This window comes from Lithobates pipiens, unplaced genomic scaffold, assembly GCF_037356315.1.
Source record: "Lithobates pipiens isolate NorthernLeopardFrog02 unplaced genomic scaffold, aLitPip1_a1.2 Scaffold_8, whole genome shotgun sequence".
Lineage (NCBI taxonomy): Eukaryota > Metazoa > Chordata > Amphibia > Anura > Ranidae > Lithobates > Lithobates pipiens.
In genome coordinates, this window is record NW_027507903.1 from 691,780,052 (window position 1) to 691,797,547 (window position 17,496).

A 17,496-nucleotide genomic window follows, 5' to 3' on the forward strand; every position below is an offset into this window, starting at 1 on the left:
GTGGAGATGTATGAGAATTTTGGGTGGAGAAGTAGGAGAATGCTGGGTGGAGTGGGAGAAGAATGTTGGGTGGAGAGGTAGGAGATTTCTGGGTGGAGGGGAGGATAATGTTGCGTGGAGAGGTAGGAGAATGTTGGGCGGAGATGTAGGAGAATGTTGGGTGGAGAGGTTGGAGAATGCTGGATGGAGTGGGAGGAGAATGCTGAGTGGAGAGGTAGGAGAATGCTGGGTGGACTGGGAGGATAATGTTGGACGGAGAGGTAGCAGAATGCTGGTGGAGTAGGAGTGAGAATGCTGGGTGGAGTTGGAGGATAATGTTGGGTGGAGAGGTAGGAGAATGCTGGGTGGAGAGGTAGGAGAATGTTGCCTGGAGAGGGAGGAGTATGTTGAGTGGAGTTGGAGGAGAATGTTGGGTGGAGAGGTAGGATAATGTTGGGTGGACTGGAAGGAGAATGTTGGTTGGAGAGGTGTGAGAATGCTGGGTGGAGTTGGAGGATAATGTTGGGTGGAGAGGTAGGAGAATGCTGGGGTGGAGAGGTAGGAGAATGTTGGGTGGAGATGTATGAGAATGTTGGGTGGAGAAGTAGGAGAATGCTGGGTGGAGTGGGAGAAGAATGTTGGGTGGAGAGGTAGGAGAATGCTGGGTAGAGTTGGAGGAGAATGTTGGGTGGAGAGGTAGGAGAATGCTGGGTGGAGTATTAGGATAATGTTGGATGGAGTTGGAGGAGAATGTTAGGTGGAGATGTAGGAGAATGATGGGTGGAGAGGTAGGAGAATGCTGGGTGGAGTGGGAGGAGAATGTTGAGCGGAGAGGTAGGAGATTTTTGGGTGGAGTGTGAGGATAATGTTGGGTGGAGTTGGGGGAGAATGCTGAATGGAATGGAAGGATAATGTTGGGTGGAGTTGTAGGAGAATGCTGGGTGGAGAGGTATGAGAATGTAGGGTGGAGAGGTAGGAGAATGTTGGGTGGAGAGGTAGGAGAATGTTGGGTGGAGAGGTAGGAGAATGCTGGGTGGAGAAGTAGGAGAATGTTTTGTGGAGTGGGAGGAGTATGTTGGGTGGAGTTGGAGGAGAATGTTGGGTGGAAAAGTAGAATAATTTTGGGTGGACTGGAAGGAGAATGTTGGTTGGAGAGGAGTGAGAATGCTGGGTGGAGTTGGGAGGATAATGTTGGGTGGAGAGGTAGGAGAATGCTGGGTGGAGAGGTAGGAGAATGTTGGGTGGAGTGGGTGGAGTATGTTGGGTGGAGTTGGAGGAGAATGTTGGGTGGAGAGGTAGGATAATGTTGGGTGGACTGGAAGGAGAATGTTGGTTGGAGAGGTGTAAGAATGCTGGGTGGAGTTGGAGGATAATGTTGGGTGGAGAGGTAGGAGAATGCTGGGTGGAGAGGTAGGAGAATGTTGGGTGGAGATGTATGAGAATGTTGGGTGGAGAAGTAGGAGAATGCTGGGTGGAGTGGGAGAAGAATGTTGGGTGGAGAGGTAGGAGATTTCTGGGTGGAGGGGAGGATAATGTTGCGTGGAGAGGTAGGAGAATGTTGGGCGGAGATGTAGGAGAATGTTGGGTGGAGAGGTTGGAGAATGCTTAATGGAGTGGGAGGAGAATGCTGAGTGGAGAGGTAGGAGAATGCTGGGGTGGACTGGGAGGATAATGTTGGACGGAGAGGTAGCAGAATGCTGGTGGAGTAGGAGTGAGAATGCTGGGTGGAGTTGGAGGATAATGTTGGGTGGGGAGGTAGGAGAATGCTGGGTGGAGATTTAGGAGAATGTTGGGTGGAGTGGGAGGAGTATGTTGGGTGGAGTTGGAGGAGAATGTTGGGTGGAGAGGTAGGATAATGTTGGGTGGACTGGAAGGAGAATGTTGGTTGGAGAGGTGTGAGAATGCTGGGTGGAGTTGGAGGATAATGTTGGGTGGAGAGGTAGGAGAATGCTGGGTGGAGAGGTAGGAGAATGTTGGGTGGAGATGTATGAGAATGTTGGGTGGAGAAGTAGGAGAATGCTGGGTGGAGTGGGAGAAGAATGTTGGGTGGAGAGGTAGGAGATTTCTGGGTGGAGGGGAGGATAATTTTGCTTGGAGAGGTAGGAGAATGTTGGGCGGAGATGTAGGAGAATGTTGGGTGGAGAGGTAGGAGAATGCTGGATGGAGTGGGAGGTGAATGCTGAGTGGAGAGGTAGGAGAATGCTGGGTGGACTGGGAGGATAATGTTGGACGGAGAGGTAGCAGAATGCTGGTGGAGTGGGAGGAGAATGTTGGGTGGAGTGGGAGGAGAATGTTAAGTGGAGAGGTAGAGGAATGTTGGGGGGAGTGGAAGGAGAATGTTGGGTAGAGTGGGAGGATAATGTTGGGTGGAGAGGTAGGAGAATGTTGGGTGGAGTGGAATGAAAATTTTTGGTGGATTGGAAGGAGAATGTTGGGTGGAGTGGAAGGAGAATGCTGGGTGGAGTTGAAGGAGCATGTTGGGTTCAGTGTTAATAGAATGTTGGGTGGTGTGGGAGGAGAATGTTGAGTGTAGAGGTAGGGGAATACTGGGTGGAGTGGGAGGAGAATGTTGGGTGGAGTGGGAGCAGAATACTGGGTGGAGAGGTAGGAGAATGCTAGGTGGAGTTGGAGGAGAATGTTGGTTGGAGTTGGAGGAGAATTCTGGATGGAGTTGGAGGAGAATGTTGGGTGGAGAGGTAGGAGAATGTTAGGTGGAGAGGTAGGAGAATGATGTGTGGAGTTGGAGGAGAATGTTGGGTGGATTTTTAGGAGATTTCTGGTTGGAGTGGGGGGCTAATGTTGAGTAGATTTGGAGGAGAATGTTGGATGGAGTGGGAGGATAATGTTGGGTGGAGAGGTAGGAGAATGTTGGGTGGAGATGTAGGAGAATGTTGGGTGGAGTGGGAGGAGAATGTTGGGTGGAGAGGTAAGAGAATTCTGGGTTCAGATGTAGGAGAATGTTGGGTGGAGAGGTAGGAGAATGTTGGGTGGAGATGTAGGAGAATGCTGGATGGAGTGGGAGGAGAATGTTGAGTGAAAAGGTAGGAGAATGCTGGGTGGAGTGGGAGGAGAATGTTGGGTGGAGAGTATGAGAATACTGGATGGAGTGGAGGAGAATGTTGGGTTGAGAGGGAGGAGAATGTTGAGTGGAGAGGAAGAAGAATGTTGGGTGGAGTGGAAGGAGAATGTTGGGTGGAGTGGGAGGATAATGTTGGGTGGAGAGGTAGGAGAATGTTGGGTGGAGAGGTAGGAGAATGTTGGGTGGAGAGGTAGGAGAATGTTGGATGGAGAAGTAGGAGAATGCTGGGTGGAGAGGTAGGAGAATGCTGGTTGGAGAGGTAGGAGAATGTTGGGTTGAGTTGGAGGAGAATGTTGGGTGGAGAGGTAGGAGATTGTTGGGTGGAGTGGAAGGAAAATGTTGGGTGGAGAGGTGTGAGAATGCTGGGTGGAGTTGGAGAATAATGTTGGGTGGAAATGCAGGAGAATGTTGGGTGGAGTGGGAGGAGAATGTTGGGTGAAGAGGTAGGAGAATTCTAGGTGGAGTGGAAGGATAATGTTGGTTGGATTTGGGAGGAGAATGCTGGGTGGAGTTGGAGGAGAATATTGGGTGGAGAGTTAGGAGAATTTTGGGTGGAGTGGGAGGAGAATGTTGGGTGGAGTGGGAGGAGAATGTTGGGTCAAGAGGAAGGAGAATGCTGGGCGGAGTTGGAGGAGAATGCTGGGTGGAGTTGGAGGAGAATATTGGGCGGAGAGTTAGGAGAATGTGGGGTGGAATGGAAGGAGAATGTTGGCTGGAAAGGTAGGAGAATTCTGGCTGGAGTTGGAGGATAATGTTGGGTGGAGTTGGAGGAGAATGCTGGATGGAGAGGTAGGAGAATGTTGGGTGGAGTTGGAGGATAATGTTGGGTGGAGTTGAAGGAGAATGTTGGGTGGAGTTGGAGGATAATGTTGGGTGGAGTTGGAGGAGAATGTTGGGTGTAGTTGGAGGATAATGTTGGGTGTAGTTGGAGGAGAATGCTGGATGGAGTGGGAGGATAATGTTGGGTGGGGTTGGAGGAGAATGTTGGGTGGAGTTGGAGGATAATGTTGGGTGTAGTTGGAGGAGAATGTTGGGTGTAGTTCTAGGAAAATGTTGGGTGGAGTTGGAGGATAATGTTGGGTGTAGTTGGAGGAGAATGTTGGGTGGAGTTGGAGGTGAATGCTGGATGGAGTGGGAGGATAATGTTGGGTGGAGAGGTAGGAGAATGTTGGGTGGAGTTGGAGGAGAATGTTGGGTGGACTGGAAGGAGAATGTTGGGTGGAGAGGTGTGAGAATGCTGGGTGGAGTTGGAGAATAATGTTGGGTGGAGAGGTAGGAGAATGCTGGGTGGAGAGGTAGGAGAATGTTGGGTGGAGTGGGAGAAGGATGTAAGGTGGAGAGGTAGAATTCTGGGTGGAGGGGGAGGATACTGTTGGGTGGAGAGGTAGGAGAATGTTGGGTGGAGATGTAGCAGAATGTTGGGTGGAGAGGTAGGAGAATGCTGGATGGAGTGGGAGGAGAATGTTGGGTGGAGTGGGAGCAGAATGTTGGGTGGACTGGAAGGAGAATGTTGGGTGGAGAGGTGTGAGAATACTGGATGGAGTGGGAGGAGAATGTTGGGTGGAGTGGGAGCAGAATGTTGGTTGGAGAGTAGGAGAATACTGGATGGAGTGGGAGGAGAATGTTGGGTTGAGTGGGAGGAGAATGTTAAGTGGAGAGGTAGAGGAATGTGGGGGGGAGTTGAAGTCGAATGTTGGGTAGAGTGGGAGGATAATGTTGGGTGGAGAGGTAGGAGGATGTTGGGTGGAGTGGAAGGAAAATTTTGGGTGGATTGGAAGGAGAATGTTGGGTGGATTGGAAGGAGAATGTTGGGTGGAGGGAAGAATGCTGGGTGCAGTTGCAGTGGAATGTTGGGTTCAGTGTTAATAGAATGTTGGGGTGGAGTGGAAGGAGAATGCTGGGTGCAGTTGAAGGGGAATGTTGGGTTCAGTGTTAATAGAATGTTGGGTGGAGTGGAAGGAGAATGCTGGGTGCAGTTGAAGGGGAATGTTGGGTTCAGTGTTAATAGAATGCTGGATGGAGTTGGAGGAGAATGCTGGATGGAGTTGGAGGAGAATGTTGGGTGGAGAGGTAGGAGAATGCTGTGTGGAGTTGGAGGAGAAGGTTGGGTGGATTTGTAGGAGATTTCTGGGTGAGTGGGAGGCTAATGTTAGGTGGAGTTGGAGGAGAATGTTAGATGGAGTGGGAGGATAATGTTGGGTGGAGAGGTAGGAGAATGTTGGGTGGAGATGTAGGAGAATGTTGGGTGGAGTGGGAGGATAATGTTGGGTGGAGAGGTAGGAGAATGTTGGGTGGAATGGAATGAAAATTTTGGGTGGATTGGAAGGAGAATGTTGGGTGGAGTGGAAGGAGAATGTTGTGTGGAATGGGAGAAGAATACTGGGTGGAGAGGTAGGAGAATGTTGGGTGGAGATGTAGGAGAATGTTGGGTGGAGTGGTAGGAGAATGCTGGATGGAGTGAGAGGATAATGTTGGGTGGAGAGGTAGTAGAATGCTGGGTGTAAATGTAGGAGAATGTTGGTGGAGAGGTAGGAGAATGCTGGATGGAGTGGGAGGAGAATGTTGGGTGGAGTGGGAGCAGAATGTTGGGTGGATTGTAGGAGAATACTGGATGGAGTGGGATGAGAATGTTGGGTGGAGTGGGAGCAGAATGTTGGTTGGAGAGTAGGAGAATACTGGATGGAGTGGGAGGAGAATGTTGGGTTGAGTGGGAGCAGAATGTTAAGTGGAGATGTAGAGGAATGTGGGGGGGAGTTGAAGTAGAATGTTGGGTAGAGTGGGAGGATAATGTTGGGTGGAGAGGTAGGAGGATGTTGGGTGGAGTGAAAGGAAAATTTTGGGTGGATTGGAAGGAGAATGTTGGGTGGAGTGGAAGAATGCTGGGTGCAGTTGACGTGGAATGTTGGGTTCAGTGTTAATAGAATGTTGGGTGGAGTGGAAGGAGAATGCTGGATGAGTGAGAGGATAATGTTGGGTGGAGAGGTAGGAGAATGTTGAGTGGAGATGTAGGAGAATGTTGGGTGGAGAGGTAGGAGAATGCTGGATGGAGTGGAGGAGAATGTTGGGTGGAGTGGGAGCAGAATGTTGGTTGGAGAGTAGGAGAATACTGGATGGAGTGGGAGGAGAATGTTGGGTTGAGTGGGAGGAGAATGTTAAGTGGAGAGGTAGAGGAATGTGGGGGGGAGTTGAAGTCGAATGTTGGGTAGAGTGGGAGGATAATGTTGGGTGGAGAGGTAGGAGGATGTTGGGTGGAGTGGAAGGCAAATTTGGGTGGATTGGAAGGAGAATGTTGGGTGGAGTGGAAGGAGAATGTTGGGTGGAGTGGAAGAATTCTGGGTGCAGTTGAAGGGGGATGTTGGGTTCAGTGTTAATAGAATGTTGGGTGGAGTGGGAGGAGAATGTTGAGTGGAGAGGTAGGAGAAAACTGGGTGGTGTGGGAGGAGAATGTTGGGTGGAGTTGGAGGAGAATGCTGGATGGAGTTGGAGGAGAATTTTGGGTGGAGAGGTAGGAGAATGTTGGGTGGAGAGGTAGGAGAATGCTGTGTGGAGTTGGAGGAGAAGGTTGGGTGGATTTGTAGGCGATTTCTGGGTGGAGTGGGAGGCTAATGTTGGGTGGAGTTGGAGGAGAATATTAGATGGAGTGGGAGGATAATGTTGGGTGGAGAGGTAGGAGAATGTTGGGTGGAGATGTAGGAGAATGTTGGGTGGAGTGGGAGGATAATGTTGGGTGGAGAGGTAGGAGAATGTTGGGTGGAATGGAATAAAAATTTTGGGTGGATTGGAAGGAGAATGTTGGGTGGAGTGGAAGGAGAATGTTGTGTGGAATGGGAGAAGAATACTGGGTGGAGAGGTAGAAGAAAGTTGGGTGGAGATGTAGGAGAATGTTGGGTGGAGTGGTAGGAGAATGCTGGATGGAGTGAGAGGATAATGTTGGGTGGAGAGGTAGTAGAATGCTGGGTGTAGTGGGAGGAGAATGTTGGGTGGAGTGGGAGGAGAATGTTAGGTGGAGTGGGAGCAGAATGTTGGTTGGAGAGTAAGAGAATACTGGATGAAGTGGGAGCAGAATGTTGGGTTGAGTGGGAGGAGAATGTTGAGGGGAGAGGTAGAAGAATGTTGGGTGGATTGGAAGGAGAATGTTGGGTGGAGTGGAAGGAGAATGTTGGTTGGAGTTGGAGGAGAATGTTGGGTTCAGTGTTAATAGAATGTTGGGGGGAGTGGGAGGAGAATGTTGAGTGGAGAGGTTGGAGAATACTGGGTGGAGAGGTAGAAGAATGCTGGGTGGAGACATAGGAGAATGGTGGGTGGAGTTGGAGGAGAATGTTGTGTGGAGTTGGAGGAGAATGTTGGGTGTAGTTGGAGGATAATGTTGGGTGTATTTGGTGGAGAATGTTGGGTGTAGTTGGAGGATAATGTTGGCTGGATTTGGAGGATAATATTGGGTGGAGAGGTAGGAGAATGTTGGGTGGAGTTGGAGGATAATGTTGGGTGTAGTTGGAGGAGAATGTTGGATGGAGTTGGAGGATAATGTTGGGTGGAGTTGGAGGAGAATGTTGTGTGGAGTTGGAGGAGAATGTTGGGTTGAGTTGGAGGAGAATGTTGGGTGGAGTTGGAGGATAATATTGGGTGGAGAGGGAGGAGAATGTTGGGTGTAGTTGGAGGATAATGTTGGCTGGAGTTGGAGGATAATATTGGGTGGAGAGGTAGGAGAATGTTGGGTGGAGTTGGAGGAGAATGTTGGGTGTAGTTGGAGGAGAATGTTGGGTTTAGTTGGAGGAGAATGTTGGTTGGAGAGGTAGGAGAATACTGGGTGGAGACATAGGAGAATGTTGGGTGGAGTTGGAGGAGAATGTTGTGTGGAGTTGGAGGAGAATGTTGGTTGGAGAGGTAGGAGAATGCTGGGTGGAGTGGTAGAAGAATGCTGGGTGGAGACGTAGGAGAATGGTGGGTGGAGTTGGAGGAGAATGTTGTGTGGAGTTGGAGGATAATGTTGGGTGTATTTGGTGGAGAATGTTGGGTGTAGTTGGAGGATAATGTTGGCTGGAGTTGGAGGATAATATTGGGCGGAGAGGTAGGAGAATGTTGGGTGGAGTTGGAGGAGAATGTTGGGTGGAGTTGGAGGAGAATGTTGGGTTTAGTTGGAGGAGAATGTTGGTTGGAGAGGTAGGAGAATGCTGGGTGGAGACGTAGGAGAATGGTGGGTGGAGTTGGAGGAGAATGTTGTGTGGAGTTGGAGGAGAATGTTGGTTGGAGAGGTAGGAGAATGCTGGGTGGAGTGGTAGAAGAATGCTGGGTGGAGACGTAGGAGAATGGTGGGTGGAGTTGGAGGAGAATGTTGTGTGGAGTTGGAGGATAATGTTGGGTGTATTTGGTGGAGAATGTTGGGTGTAGTTGGAGGATAATGTTGGCTGGAGTTGGAGGATAATATTGGGTGGAGAGGTAGGAGAATGTTGGGTGGAGTTGGAGGAGAATGTTGGGTGGAGTTGGAGGATAATGTTGGGTGTAGTTGGAGGAGAATGTTGGGTGTAGTTGGAGGAGAATGTTGCGTGGAGAGGTAGGAGAATGTTGGGTGGAGTTGGAGGAGAATGTTGGGTGGAGTTGGAGGAGAATGCTGGGTGGAGTTGGAGGAGAATGTTGGGTGGAGTTGGACTTGAATGCTGGGTGGAGTTGGAGGATAATGTTGGGTGTAGTTGGAGGATAATGTTGGGTGTAGTTGGAGGAGAATGCTGGGTGGAGTTGGAGGATAATGTGGGGTGTAGTTGAAGGAGAATCTTGGGTGGAGAGGTAGGAGAATGTGGGGTGTAGTTGGAGGAGAATGTTGGGTGGAGAGGTAGGAGAATGTTGGGTGTAGTTGGAGGAGAATGTTGCGTGGAGAGGTAGGAGAATGTTCGGTGGAGTTGGAGGATAATGTTGGCTGGAGTTGGAGGATAATGTTGGGTGTAGTTGGTGGAGAATGTTGGGTGTAGTTGGAGGAGAATGTTGGGTGTAGTTGGAGGATAATGTTGGGTGTAGTTGGAGGAGAATGTTGGGTGGAGTTGGAGGAGAATGTTGGGTGTAGTGGGAGGATAATGTTGGGTGGAGATGTACGAGAATGTTGGATGTAGTTGGAGGAGAATGTTGGGTGGAGTTGGAGGAGAATGTTGGGTGGAGTTGGTAGAGAATGTTGGGTGGAGAGGTAGGAGAATGTTGGTTGGAGGAGAATGTTGGGTGTAGTTGGAGGAGAATGTTGGTTGGAGGGGAATGTTGGGTAGAGTTGGAGGATAATGTTGGGTGGAGTTGGAGGAGAATGTTGGTTGGAGGGGAATGTTGGGTAGAGTTGGAGGATAATGTTGGGTGGAGTTGGAAGAGAATGTTGGGTGTAGTTGGAGGAGAATGTTGGGTGTAGTTGGAGGAGAATGTTGCGTGGAGAGGTAGGAGAATGTTGGGTGGAGTTGGAGGAGAATGTTGGGTGGAGTTGGAGGAGAATGTTGGGTGGAGTTGGAGGAGAATGTTGGGTGTAGTTGGAGGAGAATGTTGGGTGTAGTTGGAGGATAATAGTTGGGTGTAGTTGGAGGAGAATGTTGGGTGGAGTTGGAGGTGAATGTTGGGTGGAGTTGGAGGATAATGTTGGGTGGAGTTGGAGTAGAATGTTGGGTGTAGTTGGAGGAGAATGTTGGTTGGAGGAGAATGTTGGATGGAGTTGGAGGAGAATGTTGGGTGGAGTTGGAGGATAATGTTGGGTGGAGTTGGAGGAGAATGTTGGGTGGAGTTGGAGGTGGGAGGAAAATGAAGGGAGGATGGCTGGGCAGAGGTTGGTAAAAGGAAGGAGAGCCCTGGAGGAAGGTTGATGTATTTTCAATGTTGCCATCTAAGACAAATGAAGAGTCTTCCCCCACCCAGGAGATTTTGGGGGTTTTTGTTGGCATTGGTATTTGCCCCCCATGCCAGTACTGAACTTCTCATGCACATTGAAGACATCCAGAAAACAACAGCTGCTTTTCCCTCCCGTAGAGTTCAATGGAGGATAATGTTGGGTGGAGTTGGATGATAATGGTGGGGTTTGAGGTTGGTGAGTTTTCTGCTGAGTTTTCTGAACTTGGCTGACACTAAACCCGGCCAGGTTCACTCGTCCTGAGCTGTATGGCAGGGGTGCCCGGGGTGAAGGATAAGCAATGTGTGGTAGAATACGTTGCCAGGACAGATTTTTATCTGCCGTTAGATATTTGTGTAGCTGATTCTGTGTTTTGAATTGGCATTATTCACTTTTTTCTGAGCTTTGGTGGGGGGGACCCGATCTTCTCTTCATTCCGGTTATTAATCAGCCCCACCCCAGAGGATCTAGAAGGAACTCCAGAGTCTGATTGGACAATGAGTTATCTCTGCCCTCTCCTGGATGGTTGTCTTATTTCGTATCATGTCTTTTCTCCCTTCTTCTTCTCTTCTTGTCTTTTTAGCATCTATGTACTAACCCTTCCCTGCGCTGCGCTTGGCGTTTCCCCTCCAGATACGGGGGATGATTTCCTCGCCGTCATCAATAAGTAACACTCAACAAAGCTTCCTGTTTTCCATCAAAATTCACCTTACTGTGCAAATTTCTCCCGAATCTACCTTATCTGCCTCCATTTCCCAGAATACAAGGAGAGACGAGAGGTGGATGTCATTCGTCTACGTGACCGGGGTGACCCCGCTTATCCAATCAACCCACGACTACCGATAACCGAGAACTTCCTACCATGAGGACTTCCTACCACGAGGACTTCCTACCACGAGGACAGAGGTGGTGGCCATGATAGCTCATCCACCTTTTGCACGATCAGCAAATGGCACCGAAGGAATTTCTACCCACAGCCCATAATATAGAATAGAGGACATGGAACCGCGTGACAGCGCAGTGTGCCCCAAGGTCGGGAAACGATGGACCTCGGTACCGAGCCCAACAAGTCCTCCATGGTGTGTCTACAGATCCGGGAGCCTCGTCCTCCTTATGTCCTTATAAATCACTGAACATTAAACCAGTCACATCAGTCTCTGTACCAGAGGAGCTTACACTCGAATGTCCCCTCCCCCCACAGTCACACACTATTATTATTATACATTTACAGTATCTCACAAAAGTAAGTACACCCCCTCAGTGACATTTCTTCTCTCTTGTCATGTGACAACACTGAAGAAATGACACTTGTCTACAATGTAAAGTAGTGAGTGTACAGCTTGTATACCGGTGTAAATTTCCAAAAGTCAGGACACCCCCTAAGGGAAAAAATGTCCAAATTGGGCCCAAAGTGTCAATATTATGTGTGGCCGCCATTATTTTCCAGCACTGCCTTAACCCTCTTGGGCATGGAGGTCACCAGAGCTTCACAGGTCGCCACTGGAGTCCTCTTCCCCTCCCCCATGATGACATCTCCCCAGAGGAAATAAGCAGAGAAGATTTGTAGAGACATAGAGTGGCAATGTGGTCCGCTACAGCAGTAACGCCCCAGATGAAATAAGCAGAGAAGATTTGTAGAGACATAGAGAGGCAATGTGGTCACCTACAGCAGTAACGCCCGAGAGGAAATAAGCAGAGAGATTTGTAGAGACATAGAGAGGCAATGTGGTCCGCTACAGCAGTAACGCCCCAAAGGAAATAAGCAGAGAAGATTTGTAGAGACATAGAGAGGCAATGTGGTCACCTACAGCAGTAACGCCCCAGAGGAAATAAGCAGAGAGGATTTGTAGAGACATAGAGAGGCAATGTGTTCACTTACAGCAGTAACGCCCAAGAGCAAATAAGCAGAGAAGATTTGTAGAGACATAGAGAGGCAATGTGGTCCGCTACAGCAGTAATGCCCCAGAGGAAATAAGCAGAGAAGATATGTAGAGACATAGAGAGGCAATGTGGTCCGCTACAGCAGTAAGGCCCCAGAGGAAATAAGCAAAGAAGATTTGTAGAGACATAGAGAGGCAATGTGTTCACCTACAGCAGTAACGCCCAAGAGCAAATAAGCAGAGAAGATTTGTAGAGACATAGAGAGGCAATGTGGTCTGCTACAGCAGTAACGCCCCAGAGGAAATAAGCAGAGAAGATTTGTAGAGACATAGAGAGGCAATGTGGTCCGCTACAGCAGTAACGCCCCAGAGGAAATAAGCAGAGAAGATTTGTAGAGACATAGAGAGGCAATGTGGTCCGCTACAGCAGTAACGCCCCAGAGGAAATAAGCAGAGAAGATTTGTAGAGACATAGAGAGGCAATGTGGTCCGCTACAGCAGTAACGCCCCAGAGGAAATAAGCAGAGAAGATTTGTAGAGACATAGAGAGGCAATGTGGACCGCTACAGCAGTAACGCCCCAGAGGAAATAAGCAGAGAAGATTTGTAGAGACATAGAGAGGCAATGTGGTCACCTACAGCAGTAACGCCCCAGAGCAAATAAGCAGAGAAGATTTGCAGAGACATAGAGAGGCAATGTGTTCACCTACAGCAGTAACGCCCCAGAGGAAATAAGCAGAGAGATTTGTAGAGACATAGAGAGGCAATGTGTTCACCTACAGCAGTAACGCCCCAGAGGAAATAAGCAAAGAGATTTGTAGAGACATAGAGAGGCAATGTGGTCCTCTACAGCAGTAACGCCCCACAGGAAATAAGCAAAGAAGATTTGTAGAGACATAGAGAGGCAATGTGTTCACCTACAGCAGTAACGCCCCAGAGCAAATAAGCAGAGAGATTTGTAGAGACATAGGGAGGCAATGTGGTCCGCTACAGCAGTAACGCCCCAGAGGAAATAAGCAGAGAGATTTGTAGAGACATAGAGAGGCAATGTGGTCACCTACAGCAGTAACGACCCAGAGGAAATAAGCAGAGAAGATTTGTAGAGACATAGAGAGGCAATGTGTTCACCTACAGCAGTAAAGCCCCAGAGCAAATAAGCAGAGAAGATTTGTAGAGACATAGAGAGGCAATGTGGTCCGCTACAGCAGTAACGCCCCAGAGGAAATAAGCAGAGAGATTTGTTTAGACATTAATGGCTGTGTGTTGAGTTATTTTGAGGGGACAGGAAATTTACACTGTTATACAAGCTGTACACTCACTACTTTACATTGTAGACAAGTGTCATTTCTTCAGTGTTGTCACATGAAAAGAGAGTAGAAATGTCACTGAGGGGTGTACTTACTTTTGTATATTATATATATATATATATATATTATATTATATTATATATATATTATATATATATATTATATATATATATATATATATATATATATATATATATATATATATATATATATATATATATATATATATATATATATATATATATATATATATATATTATATTTTGTATACTGCAGCACTGTACAGAGAATCACCAGTCATATCAGTCTCTGTACCAAAGGAGCTAATACTCAAATGTCCCCTCCCCCAGTCACACACTGTTATTATTATAGATTTACATAGCTCTGACATATACCGCAGTGCTGTACAGAGAATATTACATCGGTCACATCCTTGTATTTGTTAATAATAATGAAATCCTGATATTTTTCAGGGACTCCTCGGAAGGGACGGTAGAAATTTGGACTTTGTGGAGAGTAAAAGTGACACCGGATTATTATTATTATTTTTTTTTTTTTATTATTCATTTATTACCAAGACATCAAAAAATTGATTTTCAAAATGTATTACAAATATAAAATATATATCTTTTACTGCGTGAAATATTATAAGAATATGTATTATAGATCTCCCAGGTTTTCTTCTGATATTCTTTATCACTGACCCCCCAGAATCAGGTTTTTGGGGGATCCGGTTGGTAAAGATCAGTAAGTCGTTGTTCTCTCAGTGGGGACCGGGGACAACGTTGGTGCAGACCACCCAACTGAAGACCGTGCCTTTCCTGCTGCTTTTTGTTTACCAGTAAAAAATAAGTTCTAGAAAATTTTGTAGAACCCCCAAACATTATATATAATATTATTATAAAAAAAAATTGCAAGGATCGCCATTTTATTCTCTAAAAAAAATAAATAAAAATAAAAAAATTATTTAAAAAATTATTAAATTTTATATATATATATATATATGTATATATATATATATATGTATATATGTATATATATATACAGTGACTACAAGTAGTATTCAACCCCCTGCAGATTTAGCAGGTTTGATAAGATGCAAATAAGTTAGAGCCTTCAAACTTTAAACAAGAGCAGGATTTATTAACAGATGCATAAATCTTACAAACCAAAAAGTTATGTTGCTCAGTTAAATTTTAATAAATTGTAAACATAAAAGTGTGGGTCAATTATTATTCAACCCCTAGGTTTAATATTTTGTGGAATAACCCTTGTTTGCAATTACAGCTAATAATCGTCTTTTATAAGACCTGATCAGGCCGGCACAGGTCTCTGGAGTCATCTTGGCCCACTCCTCCATGCAGATCTTCTCCAAGTTATCTAGGTTCTTTGGGTGTCTCATGTGGACTTTAATCTTGAGCTCCTTCCACAAGTTTTCAATTGGGTTAAGGTCAGGAGACTGACTAGGCCACTGCAACACCTTGATTTTTTCCCTCTTGAACCAGGCCTTGGTTTTCTTGGCTGTGTGCTTTGGGTCGTTGTCTTGTTGGAAGATGAAATGACGACCCATCTTAAGGTCCTTGATGGAGGAGCGGAGGTTCTTGGCCAAAATCTCCAGGTAGGCCGTGCTATCCATCTTCCCATGGATGCGGACCAGATGGCCAGGCCCCTTGGCTGAGAAGCAGCCCCACAGCATGATGCTGCCACCACCATGCTTGACTGTAGGGATGGTATTCTTTGGGTCGTATGCAGTGCCATCCAGTCTCCAAACGTCACGTGTGTGGTTGGCACCAAAGATCTCGATCTTGGTCTCATCAGACCAGAGAACCTTGAACCAGTCTGTCTCAGAGTCCTCCAAGTGATCATGAGCAAACTGTAGACGAGCCTTGACATGACGCTTTGAAAGTAAAGGTACCTTACGGGCTCGTCTGGAACGGAGACCATTGCGGTGGAGTACGTTACTTATGGTATTGACTGAAACCAATGTCCCCACTGCCATGAGATCTTCCCGGAGCTCCTTCCTTGTTGTCCTTGGGTTAGCCTTGACTCTTCGGACAAGCCTGACCTCGGCACGGGAGGAAACTTTCAAAGGCTGTCCAGCCCGTGGAAGGCTAACAGTAGTTCCATAAGCCTCCCACTTCCGGATGATGCTCCCAACAGTGGAGACAGGTAGGCCCAACTCCTTGGAAAGGGTTTTGTACCCCTTGCCAGCCTCGTGACCCTCCACGATCTTGTCTCTGATGGCCTTGGAATGCTCCTTTGTCTTTCCCATGTTGACCATGTATGAGTGCTGTTCACAAGTTTGGGGAGGGTCTTAAATAGTCAGAAAAGGCTGGAAAAACAGATAATTAATCCAAACATGTGAAGCTCATTGTTCTTTGTGCCTGAACTACTTCTTAATACTTTAGGGGAACCAAACAGAATTCTGTTGAATTGAGGGGTTGAATAATAATTGACCCTCTGAATAAACTTTTCACTATTTAAAAAAAAATTAAACAAAGAAATAACATTCTTTTTTGCTGCAGTGCATTTCACACTTCCAGGCTGATCTACAGTCCAAATGTCACAATGCCAAGTTAATTCCGAATGTGTAAACCTGCTAAATCTGCAGGGGGTTGAATACTACTTGTAGGCACTGTATATATATATGTATATATGTATATATATATATATATATATATATATATATATATATATATATATATATATATATATATATATATATATATATATATATAAATGATTTATATATTTTTTAGTATTTTTTTATTTTTATTATTTTTTTAGAGAATAAAATGGCGATCCTTGTTGCAATTTTTTTTGTCGCAGTGTGTTTGTGCAGCAGCTTTTCTGGAAAAAAATGACACTTTAATGAACTATGAATATATTGAACACAATATATATCCCATGTTTTGGTCGGGTGTGAAAGATGATGTTACGCCGAGTAAATAGATACCCAACATGTCACGCTTTAAAATGGCGCCCGCTTGTGGAATGGCGACAAACTACAATACTTATATATCTCCATTGGGGACGCTTTCAATTTTTTTTTTACAGGTTACATGTTTAGAGTTACAGTAGAGATCGTGTGCTAGAATTATTGCTCTCGCTCTGACATTTACTGGCAATATTTTACATGTGTGATGTGAACAACGTACAGAGGGGTGGGGGCACATTCCTTTTTTTTTTTTTTTTACATTGTCCCTTTAATTTCTTTTTTTTATCACTTTTATTTCTATTACAAGCAATGTCAACATCCCTTGAAATAGAAATAAGAGAAGACAGGTCCTCTTTATGGGGATCTCATGTAATAGAAATAAGAGATGACGGGTCCTCTTTATGGGGATCTCATGTAATAGAAATAAGAGATGACGGGTCCTCTTTATGGAGATCATGTAATAGAAATAAGAGATGACGGGTCCTCTTTATGGGGATCTCATGTAATAGAAATAAGAGATGACGGGTCCTCTTTATGGAGATCATGTAATAGAAATAAGAGATGACGGGTCCTCTTTATGGAGATCTCGTGTAATAGAAATAAGAGATGACGGGTCCTCTTTATGGAGATCTCATGTAATAGAAATAAGAGATGACAGGTCCTCTTTATGGAGATCATGTAATAGAAATAAGAGATGACAGGTCCTCTTTATGGAGATCATGTAATAGAAATAAGAGATGACGGGTCCTCTTTATGGAGATCATGTAATAGAAATAAGAGATGACGGGTCCTCTTTATGGAGATCTCATGTAATAGAAATAAGAGATGACGGGTCCTCTTTATGGAGAGATCATGTAATAGAAATAAGAGATGACAGGTCCTCTTTATGGAGATCATGTAATAGAAATAAGAGATGACGGGTCCTCTTTATGGAGATCATGTAATAGAAATAAGAGATGACGGGTCCTCTTTATGGAGATCATGTAATAGAAATAAGAGATGACGGGTCCTCTTTATGGAGATCTCATGTAATAGAAATAAGAGATGACAGGTCCTCTTTATGGGGATCTCATGTAATAGAAATAAGAGATGACAGGTCCTCTTTATGGAGATCATGTAATAGAAATAAGAGATGACGGGTCCTCTTTATGGAGATCTCATGTAATAGAAATAAGAGATGACAGGTCCTCTTTATGGAGATCTCATGTAATAGAAATAAGAGATGACGGGTCCTCTTTATGGAGATCATGTAATAGAAATAAGAGATGACGGGTCCTCTTTATGGAGATCTCATGTAATAGAAATAAGAGATGACGGGTCCTCTTTATGGAGATCATGTAATAGAAATAAGAGGTGGTATCTATAAGACCCCCAAATCTTTACAAATCTCTGCTTGTTTCCTCTGGGGAGTTGCTGCTGTAGGTAACCACAATCCTTCTCTATGTCTCTACAAATCTCTGCTTACTT